The sequence below is a fragment of the Nicotiana tabacum genome, chromosome 15, assembly GCF_000715075.1.
Source record: "Nicotiana tabacum cultivar K326 chromosome 15, ASM71507v2, whole genome shotgun sequence".
Classification (NCBI taxonomy): Eukaryota; Viridiplantae; Streptophyta; class Magnoliopsida; order Solanales; family Solanaceae; genus Nicotiana; species Nicotiana tabacum.
The window spans coordinates 13844454-13860559 of NC_134094.1; positions in this window are offsets into that span (position 1 = coordinate 13844454).

Consider the following 16106-nt stretch of genomic DNA (forward strand, 5'->3'; position numbering starts at 1 on the left):
AGACAGAGAGAACATGTACTTAACAATAAGCTATTTGACTTTATAGTCTCACGGGACGGACCAAGTCACAATCCCCCATGGTGCACGCCTACACGTTCATCACCTAGCATGTGCGTCACCACCAAAATAATCATATCATACCAAAAATCTAGGGTTTCATACTTTCAAGACCAGATTTAAGACTGTTACTTATATCAAACCGCGCAAAATCCTACTCTGAAATGCCTTTGCCCCTCGAATTAGTCTCCAAATTCCCCGAATCTAGTCACAAGCAGTACCATATAATTAATATAGGCTAAAGGAATCAATTCCACAAGAAAAACACGAAATTATAAGCCGAAATCCGAAATAGGCTCAACCCACCCCCCGGGCCCACGTCTCGAAATCTGACTAAAGTTACTAAACTCGAAAGCCCATTAACTCACGAGTTCACTCGTACCAAAATTATTCAAATCCGATATCAAAATCTAAATCAAAACCCAAAATCTTATTTGAAGAACGTCTTCCCATTTTCCCCAAATTTTCCAACCAAATTCGAAATAAAAAGATGCAATTAGTGATAGATTAGTGGGATATAACCAAAATCAAGTGAAGAATCGTTACCCAATTTATGTCTCTGCAAATCCCTCAAAATCGCTCCCAAATCTGAGCTCTCAAATTTAAGTTTTGATAAAAATGGCCAAACCCTCGTTTTTGACATCTTATATTCTGCCCAGCCAAATCCTTCTTCGCGAATGCGATACCCTTGTCGCGAACGCGAAGACCACTCAGCTTAACCCTATGCGAACGCGGGACCAACATCGCGAACGCATAGGCAAATAGGCCCGGGATCCCAACTGCTCAACTTTCTCTCCGCAAACGTGATGCCCTTCTCGCGTTCGCGATGCACTGCCTAACAACCTCTTCGCGAACGTGACCCCCACTTCGCGAACGCGAAGAAAAATCTTATTTCTGCCTCCAGCTCCTCTTTGTGAACGCGGAACACCCCTCGCAAATGTGAAGAAGGAAACCAGCAATTTAGAAAACCAGAAAATCTACTATCTTTCACAAGTCCAAAATGATCTGTTAAGCATCCGAAACTCACCCGAGGCCCCCGGGACCTCAACCAAACATACCAACCAGTACTAAAACACCATACGAACTTAGTCGAGCCCTCAAATCACATCAAACAACAACAAAAACATGAATCACCCTCCAATCCAAACTTAATGAACTTGAAACTTCAAATTCAACAACTGATGCCGAAGCCTATCAAACCACGTCTGATTGACCTCAAATTTTGCACACAAGTCATATTCAACATTACGGACCTACTCCAACTTCTAGAATCAGAATCCGACCCCGATATAAAAAAGTCCACTTCCGATCAAAAACTCCAAAAATTCAATTTTCGCCATTTCAAGCCTAATTCTACTACGGACCTCCAAATCACATTCCAGACGCGCTCCTAAGTCCAAAATCACCCAACGGATATAATGAAACCGACGGAACTCCATTCCAGAGTCGTCTTTATACAGTTCCGACTACGATCAAAATCCTAAGATTTATGCTTCCGTTTTAGGGACCAAGTATCCTAAATCACTCTGAAACCACAACAAAACCTTCCGGCAAGTCTCATAAGCAAAAAAGGATACGGGGGAAGCAGTAAATAGGAGATCAGAGCTAATACACTCAAAATGACCGGCCGGGTCGTTAAACTATTGGAACCTTCAAATCCCGATTCCGAGGTCGTTTACTCAAAAGTCAATCCTTAGCCAATAAAATTCCACAGAAACAATTAAGTCATAATTTCTATAGTGCGCGCCCACACACCCATCACCTAGCATGTGTGTCACCTCCCATCAATTCACAAAATACATATATTCAGGGTTCATACCCTCAACTCCAGGATTAGAAGAGTTACTTACCTCGAATAAGCCAAATCCAGTGTCGAGCAAGCTAAGCAATGCTCCAGCAATTCCACTCTGCGTGTATCAACTTCCAAACGGCTCGAATCTAGTCATAATTAATTTGATTCAGCCCACAAAAGTTATAGGAATTAATTCCATATCAAAATACTAATATTTCCAACAAATCCGAAATTTATGCCCCAAATATCACATGTGGGGCCCACATCTCGGAATCCGACGAAAGTTACAAAATATTAACGCCCATTCAACCATGAGTCCAACCATATAAATTTTACTCAAATCTGACATCAACTCGACCCTCAAATCTTCAAATTAAACCAAGAGGGTTTTCACAATTTTTCCAACCTAATTCACCAATTAAATGTTAAAAACAACCATGGATTCGGGTAAATTAACCAATATTGAGTTAAGAACACTTACCCCATTGTTTTCTCTGAAAATCTCCCAAAACTCGCCTCAATCCGAGCTCCAAATCTTTAAAAATGGAAAATGGGACGAAGTCCCATTTTCTGAACTTAAACTTTTTGTCCAGACCTCTCTTCTTCGCGAACGCGACTGGTCCCTCGTGTTCGCGAAGCACAAAGTGTGCTTCCCAACATTTGCTCTTTGTGAACGCGAGACACTGTTCGTGAACGCGATGGTTTACGAAGCTCTTCTTCGCAAAGGCGAAAGCAAAAACCCATTCCCTCTATGTTTCCCTTCACGAACGCGATACCCCATACGCGAACGCGAACGCGATGCACTACCCAGCTTCTCTTCGCGAACACGAGCCCCCCCCCCCCCACGAATGCGAAGAGTAAATCCTGCCTGCCTGAAATTCCTCTTCGCGAACGCAAGGGCCCTCTCGCGAACGCGAAAGAGAAAATCCGAAAAATGCAGCAACAGATATCAACAATCTCACCAAGGCTAAAAATGATCCGTTAACCATCCAATTCATGTTCGATTGACCTCAAATTTTGCACACAAGTCATAAACGACATAACGGAGGTATGAAAATTTTCAAAATTGGATTTCGACCTCGATATCAAAAAGTCAACCTCCCGGTCAAACTTTTCAAAATTTAACTTTCGACATTTCAAGCCTAATTCCACTACGGGGCTCCAAATAATTTTCCGGACATGCTCCTAAGTCCAAAATCACCATACGGAGCTATTGAAATCATCAGAAATAAATTCTGGGGTCGTTTACACCTAAGTCAATATCCGGTCAACTATTTCAACTTAAGCTTCCAACATGAAAATTCATTCTTCCAAGCTAACTCCGAAATACCTTAAAACCAAAACCGACAATTCACACAAATCATAATACCTCGTAGGAAGTTATTCAAGATTTCAAATAGTTGAAAGGAGCGTAAATGCTCAAAACGACCAATCGGGTCGTTACAAATACTTTTAAACTATAATATATAATTATCTAACTAACATGACAAATTGATCATTTGTGTAAGTTTTGATGATGTCCTTTTATTTTAAATTCATGTATTATGCTAATGTAATAATATCTTTCGGTATTTAGATGATTGTTGTAATATTATACATAAAATTTCTCTCATTGATTAAATTTTATTGTTCTTCATATAAATACATGTTTAAATCGTCACATACCATTATTAAAATGCAACACGCGTTCATAGATACTAGTTATTATAAAAGCACGAATGTTGGAACGCTAAATGTTGAACGACAAAAATAACCATAAAATATTGACCGACTTTTATACCCTTCACAATTGAATTATTTCTTTAAAAAAAATTGAATATGAGATGTCGGTTTACAAAAATAACCTTGTAATTTTAAGCATAATAGCTCATAATAAAAGGACATAACCGAAATTCTAGATATGAGCCTTATAATCCTATTAGTTTTAGGACATAATACTACATGTTAGGAATCCTACATGACTAACTTTAGGAATCCTATTAGTATAAATATTTTCGGGTTGCCTAATCCATATAAAATTCCTATTACCAATTTAATTTAAAAATATATTATAATGACCTATTACTAATTTAATTTAAGAATGTATTATATTGTCCAAATTCATTAAGAAAAATGAGAGCATATATTATTATAAAAGCATAAATACAATATTAATATATCAAATTGCCCTAAAATATTAAACGGAAGAACTCATAAGGAAAGGACATAACTACAATAACCTATTTTTTGGACTACAATATCTTTTATGCTAATTTTTAATATTTAAAATTTTAAAATTAATAAAACTTTGTCTATTAAATTCTTTTTAAAAATATGTAGGAAGGTTTAATAAAATAAATTTTATAAGAATCCTCCGTATTGGCAATACATTACCACTACACAATATCCAATACGAAGAAAAAATAAAAGTAATATTAAATAGAACACATAAAGAGTTAAAATTGAGAGAAAACAATATCCCCACGATAATATATTTTTATATTATATTTGAACTATTTTCCTACTCAAATAATATGTTTTTATCAATTTGTTGTGTAATATTAAAAAATACCCAATTATTAAACAACAATTAAGAAAATATTTAAGAATATAAATTTGTGAGAAAAGAAAAATAATGGTTGGTAAGAGTCAATACCACTAATGATTCTATCAACATAAAGATCTAAAAGTGAAATGTCATATCAATTTTTTACTCTTTAAAAATAAAATTTATGGTGGATAATATTATAATTAAGATTAAATATTCAAAACAAGAGATGAACTAATATTAAGATCTGAATCAACATAGAATAAATTATTTTTTATGTTATAATCAAATAATTAAATCATTGAATTAATTATTTAGCAAGAGAATCCAATTCAATTATTTTTTGAATTCATTATATGAGTAAAATTCTTATTCAAGTTAAATATAATCTCCGGGTACATAAATTTATTCCATAAAAAGAGTGTTAGAACACAAAGTAAAAAGGTTAATATATTATTAAGAATCAAAATGCTATACTAGTGTCTGAGGAAGCATAATCAAAGCTAAATCCTAAATAAGAACAAGTTTTCAAGACTATTTTATAAAGAATCGACTCTGGTATAACGGGATTATTCTTTGTAGATGCTTCCGGCGGAATCGAAACAATATTTCTATGTCATGCATTACTTGCAAATATCATATCAACAGGCATGAAACTTGTCACGACCCGAAATTCCCATCTTTGGACCGTGATGACGCCTAACATTTCACTTTCTAGGCAAGCCAACGTTAGAATAATATTAACCAATTTTTTAAAAAAATTTAAATTCTTAATAATCCAAGAACAAATGCAGAAGCAAGATTGAAATATAGGGAATAATTCATAAAAACAACGGTGTCTAAATACCATCCCAGAATTGGTGTCACAAGTGCACGAGCGTCTAGAATAAATACAAATAAAGGTCTGAATAAAATAAAGCTGTCTGGAAATAATCACACGGCTAAAGTAAAATAGGCAGGGACTTTAGAACTGCAGACGCCATGCAGTTATACCTCAAGTCTCCTCTGGAAGCTGAAATCAGAGCAAATCTATGGTATGCTGCTGGGACTAACTCCGAAATCTGCACAAGAAGTGCAGAGTGTAGTATCATTACAACTGACCCCAATGTACTGGTAAGTGCTGAGCCAAACCTCGACGAAGTAGTGACGGGGCTAAGGCGGTTCACTTACATTACCTGTACGCAATATTGGTAACAACAACAATAATAGAAATAAATCAGGCAACTCATTTATAATAGTTGAAGCCAACTCAACAGTCATAACCAATTATCCTTTCCATCAATTCAGTTGCAGCGTGCAACCCGCTCTCACAATATATTCACATTCAATTCTGTTGTAGCGTGCAACCCGCTCTCACAATATATTCATTTTTAATCAAGTCTGTTGCGGCGTGCAACCCGATCCTCCAATATAGACTTTTAATAAGTCTGTTATGGCGTGCAACCCGATCCTCCAATATGGACTTTTAATAAGTCTGTTGCGGCGTGCAACCCAATCCTACAATATAGACTTTTGATAAGTCTGTTGCGGCATGCAACCCGATCCTCCAATATATTCATTATAATCAATCATGTTGCGGCGTGCAGCCCGCTCCTCCAACATATTCACTTATCAATTCTTATAGAAGAAATTTTCCCAATAAATGTAACAATTAATGTAAAATTATAAGACAACAAGCAACCAATGACAAGTAGCAAATTATTATGGAAATCAGGGAGCAAATAGGCAGTTTAATATTTAATATGCTAAATGTCAAATAACAATTAAGTCACATAATTCAAATAGCATGTAACAATTAATGCAGAAATTCAAGAATTAATATTTGACAAAGAATAATAGAGAAACAATTATTATAATAATTAATTTATGATTAAAAATAATTTATGATTTTTCAAGTAAGCAGGCAAACAATTAATTTGACGACGTATAGACACTCGTCACCTCGCCTATACGTCGTTCACAAGCAATTCACATAACAAATAATTTAAGGGTTTTATTCCCTCAAGTCAAGGTTAACCACGACACTTACCTCGCTTTGCAAATTCCAATCAATTATTTAACCACAACTTTTCCTTTTAAATTTGCCTCTGAAAGCTTCAAATCTATTCACAAATAATTTGATATATTCAATACGAATCATAGGAATTAATTCCATATGAATTTACAATCTTTCCGGATAAAAATCCGAAATTCATTAAAATATTAGGCAGTGGGACCCACATCGCAAATCCCGAAAAGACCTGCGAAATCCGAACACCCGTTCCGATACGAGTTCAACCATACCAAATTTGTCCAATTCCGATATCAAATGGACCTTTAAATCTAAATTTTTTGTTTTTGGAAGATTTTTGAAAAATATATTTTTTCTTCCATAAATTCTCGAATCCATGATATAAACGAGTATGGAATCATGAAATATAATCAATATAGGATAAGGAACACTTACCCCAATGTTTCTCATGAAAATTGCCCAACAATTCGCCTTAACCGAGCTAAAAATGACCCAAAATGAGTAAAAATGTCGGACTCTTCGATATATACACTGCCCGGGCATTTCTGTACCTGCGGTGCCTGGGCTCGCACATGCGAGCTCGTATCTGTGAGAAAAATCTCGCATCTGCAAAAGGGGGCTTCGAGGCGAGGCCTCGCACCTGCGGAGGAAAAATGTGCACCTGCGCATCCGCACCTGCGCAAGGAGGCCGCACCTGCGAAGACCGCATCTGCGATGGAAGTCTCGCTTCTGCGAGCTCGCACCTGCGGTCAAAATGCCGCAGGTGCGATTCCACCAGAACCCAAAATTTTAGATTTTGCTTAAGTCCAATTCTTGTTCCGATTTCGATTCGAATCATACTCGGGGTACTCGGAACCCGGAACATCACTGAATTTACAATTCACACCCCGATTCGAACTTTGGGTTTTAAACTTTTAATTTGCCAATCTCATACCAAAACATATTAAATGAATCCGGAATGAATTTAAATTTGGCACACAAGTCATAAATGACATAACGGAGCTGTTCAAATTTTCAGAATCGGATTCCGGCTCCGATATCAAAAAGTCAACCCCGTAGTCAAACTTGGAATATTTAGCCTTTAAATTGCTAGTTCCGTTAAATGGTCATAACTTGAGCTAGGGACCTCCAAATTAAATTTCGGATATACGCCCAAGTCCCAAATCATGATACAGAGCTACCAGAACTGTCCAAACACTGATCAGGGACCGTTTGCTAAAAATGTTGACCAAAGTCAACTCACTTGAATTTTAAAGCTCTATTTCACATTTTAATTCATTTTTCACATGAAAACTTTTCGAAAAATTTTACGGACTGCACACGCAAGTCGAGGAATAATAAATGGTGCTTTTCAAGGTTTTAGAACACAGAATTACTTATTAAATTTAAAGATGACATTTTGGGTCATTACATTCTCCACCTCTAAAACAAACGTTTGTCCTCGAATGGAGTTAGAAAAAAAAAGTACTTGAGCTGGTGAATAAGTGTGGATATTTACTCCACATGTCTGACTCGGACTCCCTGGTAGATGCCTCTACTGGCTGACCTCTCCATTGCACCCGAATTGAAGGATAACTCTTTGACCTCAACTGTCGGACCTGCCGAGCTAGAATAGCCACCGGCTCCTCCTCGTAAGTCAAATCTTTGTCCAATTGGACTGAGTTGAAATCTAACACATGGGACGGATCACCATGATATTTCTGGAGCATAGACACATGGAACACCGGATGAACCGCTGATAAACTAGGTGGTAATGCCAGCTTGTAGGCTACTTCACCCACCCTTTCAAGAATTTCAAAGGATCTGATGTACCTAGGGCTCAACTTGCCCTTATTTCCGAACATCATTACACCTTTCATAGGTGAAACCCCGAGCAATATTCTTTCTCTAACCTTGAATGCAATATCATGAACTTTACGGCCGGCATAACTCTTTTGCCTCGACTGAGCTGTGCGATGTCGATCCTGAATAATCTTGACCTTATCCAAGGCATCCTGTACCAATTCGGTACCCAACAATCAAGCCTCTACCGGTTCAAACCAACCAACTGGCAATCGACATCGCCTTCCGTATAATGCCTCATATGGAGCCATCTGAATTCTTGACTGGTAGCTATTATTATAAGCAAACTCCGCAAGTGGAAAGAAATGATCCCAAGAACCTCCAAAGTCTATAACACAAGCGCGGAGCATATCTTCCAATATCTGAATAGTGCGCTCTGAGTGTCCGTCTGTCTGTGGATGAAATGTTGTACTTAACTCCACCCGCGTGCCTAACTCACGCTGTACAGCCCTTCAGAAATGTGCAGTAAACTGCATACCTCGATCTGAAATAATAGACACGGGCACACCGTGAAGGCGGACAATCTCACGAATATAAATTTTAGCTAACTTCTCTGAAGAATAGGTAACTGCCACTGGAATGAAATGTGCTGACTTGGTCAACCTGTCCACAATGACCCAAACTGCGTCAAACTTTCTCTGAGTCTGTGGGAGCCCAACAACAAAATCCATAGTGATACACTCCCACTTCCACTCAAGAATTTCTAACTTCTGAAGCAAACCACCAGGTCTCTGATGCTCGTACTTAACTTGCTGACAATTCAGACACCGAGCTACGTATGAAACTATATCCTTTTTCATTCTCCTCCACCAATAATGTTGCCGCAAATATTGATACATTTTGGCGGTACCTGGATGAATAGAATACCTGGAACTGTGTGCTTCTTCAAGAATTAACTCACGAATCCCATCTACATTAGGCACACAAATACGGCTCTGCATTCGCAGAACCAAATCTTCCCCCACAACAACCTGTTTGGCATCACCGTGCGATACCGTGTCCTTAAGGACAAGTAAGTGAGGATCATCATACTGCCTCTCTCTGATGCGCTCATATAAAGAAGACCGAGCGACTGTGCAAGCTAGAACCCGACTAGGTTCTGAAATATCTAATCTCACGAGCTGATTAGCCAAAGTCTGAACATCTGCAGCTAATGGCCTCTCACCAACCGGAATATATGCAAGACTGCCCATACTCACAGCCTTTCTACTCAAAGCATCAGCCATCACATTGGCCTTTTCGGGGTGATACAAAATGGTGATTTCATAGTCTTTCAATAACTCCAACCATCTTCTCTGCCTCAAATTAAGATCTTTTTGTTTGAACAGATACTAAAGGCTGCGATGATCAGTAAATACCTCACATGAGACACCGTAGAGGTAATGCCTCTAAATCTTCAGTGCATGAACAATGGCTGCCAATTCTAAGTCATGAACAGGATAATTCTTCTCATGAACTTTCAACTGCTGCGACGCATATGCAATTACCTTGCCATCTTGCATTAATACTGCACCAAGCCCAATGTGAGATGCGTTACAATATACCGTATACGATCCTGAACCTGTGGGTAATACCAATACTGGCGCCGTAGTCAAAGCGGTCTTGAGCTTCTGAAAGCTCAACTCACACTCGTCTGACCATCCGAATGGGAGACCCTTCTGTGTTAGTCTGGTCAATAGGCTTGCTATAGATAAAAATCCTTCCACAAACCGACGATAATAACCTATCAAACCCAGGAAACTTTAGATCTCTGTAACCGAAGTAGGTCTAGGTCAATTTTGAACAGCCTCAATCTTCTTAGGATCCACATTTATGCCTTCTGCTGATACAACATGCCCCAAAAAGGCAACAGAGTCTAACCAAAACTCATATTTTGAAAATTTGGCATATAACTGATTATTCTTCAAGGTGTGAAGCACACTTCGAAGATGCTGCTCATGCTCCTCTCGACTGCTGGAGTAAACCAAGATATCATCAATGAGTACAACCACAAAAGAATCCAAATAAGGCTTGAACACCTGATTCATCAAATCCATAAATGTTGCTGGAGCATTTGTCAACACAAATGACATCACTAGGAACTCGTAATGCCCATACCGAGTCCGAAAAGCTATCTTAGGGACATCAGATGTCCTGATCTTCAAGTGATGGTAACCAGATCTCAAATCAGTCTTTGAAAATACCTTGTCACCGTGAAGCTAATCAAATAAGTCAACAATTCTTGGCAGCGGATATTTGTTCTTAATAGTTGTTCGTGATCAATTACCGAATTGCCAATTAACCTCGTGTTAATAAAAACTCTCGTTCACCTTCACAATACTGATAACGAGATGTGAGGCATGAAGACCTCATAATTATTTACCCGAATTAACGAGTAATATTTAACGCCACCTGGGCGAGCACCTACCTCGTAGGTTAAAACTCAATAATTACAAAATTTAATATTTTGGCAAATATGCATCAAAACTTACCGAAATGAGTAACAAAAAGCCACATTTAGCCTCATATCTCTTATTAGTGACCAACATGGAATGATAGGCGTAGTTATCTCCATAGAATCTCCCAACAGGAGTAAACACATAAGTAGATTATAGAATTACGAAGCCTACTCATAAGTGGAGCACAATAGGAGGACTCGTCTTGACACTCAAAACCGAATCAAGTTAAGGAAAATATTCCTTTATTTTAAATCGTGGTCGTGCCCATAACGACACCATCTGATGTAACAACCTCCGCCATACCATAAAACAAATATAACAACGGATGGGTCTCTATCTCTAGGACGCCTTCTACCCGCTTGTCCTCCACCTCTAACGGTCTGAGCTCAATATCTAACGGTCTGACCTCCACCTCTAGGTACCTGACCCATGCCATGAGTACTCCTGCCTCCAGATGAGGTACCACTAAAACCACCGAACTGGCGAGGCCTCATATCAGACCTCTGCCCTCTCTCCTGTGCAAGAACCATCTCGATCCTCCTTGCGACATTAGCAGCCTCCTGAAAAGAAATCTCACTTTCGATCTCCTTGGCCATCTGAAGTCTGATAGGGTGAGTGAGTCCCTCAATAAACCTCCTCACTCTTTCTCCCTACGTAGGTAGTAAAAAGAGAGCATGATGGGCCAAATCCACAAAACGGGACTCATACTGAGTAACAGTCTTACTGCCCTGCTGTAGATGCTCAAATTGTTTGCGGAATTCCTCTCTCAGTGTGATAGGGAGGAACTTCTCCAGAAATAGCTGAGAGAACTGCTCCCAGGTAAGTGCGGGTGATCCGACTGGTCAGTTCAATGTATAATCTCTCCACCACCACTTGGCGGAACCCGTCGTCTAGAATACCGCAAAATCAACTCCATTGGTCTCAACTATACCCATGTTCCGCAGCACCTCATTGCAGCGTTCAAGATAATCTTGTGGGTCCTCAGAAGGTGTACCACTGAAGTGAACTGGAAAGATCTTAGTAAACTTATCCAGTCTTAATAAGGCCTCAAAAGACATGGCGGGCCTATCACCGATCTGTGTCGCAACAACTGGCTGAACTACCCCAACTGGCGGGGCTATTGGAGCCTGATTCTGGGGAGCCATCTGCTCTGGAGCGGGAGTAGTGGGAGTTTGTGCTCCTCCCCCAGTATGTGAGATGGCTGGTGCCACTGGAAATGTACCATTCTGGGCCACGCCCTCCATAAGACTCACCAATCTGACTATAGCGTCCTGAAGCACTGGAGTGGCTATGAATCCTTCTGGGACCTGAACTGGTCCAACAAGAACATTCTAAGCTGGGACCTCCTCCTAAAGGTCTACCTGAGGTTCTACAACAGGTGCAGCTGCTCAAGCTCTGGACTGAGCTCTACCTCTGCCTCTACCTCGGCCTCTGGCGCTATTTCGGCCTCGGCCTTTGCCCCTAGTCGTAGCAATCACTGGGGATCTAGCTCCTGTCCCATTGTAGACGCATTGTGTGTTCTCGCCATTTACGAGAGTACAAGAATAGATGTCATGACCCAAAATCCCACCATAGGAGTCGTGATGGCACCTAGTCTCTAAGACTAGGTAAGCCGATGTCCATTGCATTTTTGAAGCTATTTTTTTTTTTGAATTAATTAAATAACCAAAACTAACCGTAGAAATAATTACAATATACAACCTCTCAAGACTGGTAGTACTGAGTCACGAACTCTAACTAAATACATGGAATGATCACAAGAACTGAATATACAATACTGTTTGATTACAATTTAACAGTACAATGAAATGAAAAGACTCCAAGGGACTGCGATTGTCACGACCCAAAATCCAATTAGTCGTGATGGCACCTAACCCAACCCGTTAGGTAAGCCGATTACTAACTATCCAATTTCAATAATAATTATTAAAAGAATTTAAGTGAATAAAGGTCTTAATCGTGTACAATCCCCAAGAACTGGTAGTACAAATCACAAGCTTCTAAGAATAGAGTATACAAAGCGGAAATGAAATAAATACATAGTCTGTTTGAATAATACATAAACAGAGCTTTTATAAATCTAAGGCTACCCTGAACAAAAAGGCAGCTACCACAGGAATGCAGGTACATCTTCAAGTCTCGCAACATCAAGCACAGCAACAACATCAGCCAATATTTGCACGCAATGTGCAGAAGTGTAGTATCAGTACAACCGACCCCATGTAGTGAGTAAGTAACAAACTTAGCTGTAGGTTGAAAGTAGTGACGAGCTTCCACCAAGGTCGGGTCCAAAACCAATAGTCCAGAACAATCCATAACAATAATAAGCAAATAATACGAGAAGTAACTCAGAGATAAAATGCTCAGCCAAATCATGATTTGGAAAATAATAGTTCTCCCTTTCAAATACATCAGTGAAAACCCAAATCGTTTGCCGGAGTTTTAAAAAAAAAATATGAATAGTTTGAAAACAATAAATTTCTCCCAAAATCTTGTCAATAATAAATAAGATGTTTCATTTTCCTTCCGGATAACCCGTGTAAAAACAAATGCATCACTATGCCCATTTGTCAAAAATGCATGATAAATCATGAATGATGTGATGTTGTACAGCATGAGGAAAATACATCTCTATGCATGTATGTCATGTGTGCATGCCAAAGCGATGCAACTCAATGATAAAATCAAAAACAGCCCCTCGGTCAGAACATCACTCATATACAGCCCCTCGGGCAAACCTCACAGTCACTCGTGCCACTCGGGCATACCTCACAATCACTTTTGCCACTCAGGCATACCTCATAATCACTCTTGCCACTCGGGCATACCTCACAATCACTCTTGCCACTCTGGCATACCTCACAATCACTCATGCCTCCCAGTCACTCAGTACTCGGCACCCGCATTCAGTAGGTACCTGCGCTCACTGAGGGTGTGAACAGACTCCGGAGGGGCTCCTCCAGCCCAAGCGCTATAATCTCTACGGATAACTCACGTACTGCATGGACAACTCACGTGATATAATAATAAAGTATGTTGTAGGCGGGCAGCCCCGATCCACACTCATCCTCACAAATCAGGCCCTCAACCTCACTCAGGTATGCTGCAGGCGGGCAACCCCGATCCACACTCAACCTCACAAATCAGGCCCTCGGCCGATATCAAACATGCTACGGCGTGCAGCCCGATCCCATAAATATGTAACAAAAATCAGGCCCTCGGCCTCACTCAGTCATAAACCTCTCAACAATTCACAAAATACATATATTCATGGTTCATACCCTCAACTCCAAGATTAGAAGAGTTACTTACCTCGAACAAGACGAACCCAATGTTGAGCAAGCTAAACAATGCTCCAGAAATCCCATTATGCGTGTATCAACTCCCGAACGGCTCGAATCTACCATAATTAATTTGATTCAGTCCACATAATTCATAGGAATTAATTCCATATCAAAATGCTAATATTTTCACAAAATCCAAAATTACGCCCCAAAAATCACATGTGGGGCCCACGTATCGAAATCCGACGAAAGTTACAAAATATTAAAGCCCATTCAACCACGAGTCCAACCATATAAATTTTACTCAAATCCGACATCAACTCGACCCTCAAATCTCCAAATTAAACCAAGAGGGTTTTCACAATTTTTCCAACTTAATTCACCAATTACATGTTAAAACAACCATGAATTCGGGTAATTTAACCAATATTGAGTTAAGAACACTTACCCCGATGTTTTCCTTGAAAATCTCCCAAATATCGCCTCTCCCGAACTCCAGTCCGTCAAAAATTAAAAATGGGACGAAGTCCCATTTTCTGAACTTAAACTTTCTGTCCAAACCTCTCTTCTTCGCGAACACGACAGGTCCCTCCCGTTCGCGAAGCAAAAATGTGCTTCCCAACATTTTCTCTTCACGAACGCGAGACACTGTTCGCAAACGCGATGCTTTACGGAGCCTCTTCTTAGCGAACGCGAAGGCAAAAACCCGTGCCCACTATGTTTTCCCTTCGCGAACGCGATGCACAAGCCAGCTTCTCTTCGCGAACGCGAAGAGTAAATCCTGCCAGCCACAAATTCCTCTTCGCGAACGCGCGGGCCCACTCGCGAACGCGAAAGAGAAAATCCGAAAAATGCAGCAATAGATATCAGCATTCTCACCAAGGCCAAATATGATCCGTTAACCATCCAAAACTCACCCGAGCCCCTCGGGACCTCAACCAAATATACCAACAAGTCCTAAAACATCATACGGACTTAGTCGAACCCTTAAATCACCTCAAACAATGCTAAAACCATGAATTACACCCCAATTCAAGCCTAATTCCACTACGGACTTGCAAATAATTTTTCGGACACGCTCCTAAGTCCAAAATCATCATACAGATCTATTGGAATCATCAAAATTGGAATCTGAGGTCAGTTACACATAAGTCGACATCCGGTCACTATTTTAACTTAAGCTTTAATCATTGAAGCTAAGTATTCTAATTCATTCCAAAACCTCACCGGACCCGAACCATTTACCCCGGCAATTCACACAACAACTGTAAAGTACAATTTGAGCAGTAAAGGGAGAAGCAAGGTTGTAATACTCAAAATGACCGGTCGGGTCGTTACAGCGACGACTAAGCAGCTCTACCTTGAATCCTTACAATCCCGCTTTAACTCTGCTCTAGTCTGTTATCTTCAATGCCTGGCTCTGCACAAAAATGTGCAAAAGTGTAGAGTGAGCACACCACAGCGGTGCCCAGTAAGTATCAAGACTAACCTCAATGGAGTAGAGATGAGGTACAGTCAAGACACCCACTAGTCTAATAACCTTTGCAATATAATATACAAAAATAATAGGAAACAAATAATAATAAAGGCAGGATAAAACAACAGTGATATGCACAACAGACAACAGGAATACCATTAATATCACTCAGCAATTAATAAATACAATTACACCCAATTAAATCAAGCCCTTCTAATAAATGTCTTTCACATAGTTCTTCCAGATAACTCTCTTTCAAATTTAATTTTCTCAAATAATTATTTTTCAAATACAATTCTTTCAATAAATCTTTTCAAATACAATTTCCTCAAATAAATATCTTTAAAAATACAATTCTTTTATATAATACTTTCTAAGAAAAAAAATCCTTCCAAATAAATATTTTGAATATAATTCTTTCAATTAAAAAGTCACCATGTGACACCTCATTTCAAAATCATCAAAATATGGGTCTCAGCCCATTTTCATATTTTTTGTAAATGCGGGTCTCAGCCCATTTTCATATTTCAACGGCACCTCGTGCCCATAATTAAATCATTATATTTGCCCGGCACCTCGTGCCCTCATTTCATATAAAAAATGCACGGACAATTCACGTGCCAAATATCATTATCATTTCATCACATCACCTCGTGCCCATATTTTATATCATAATTG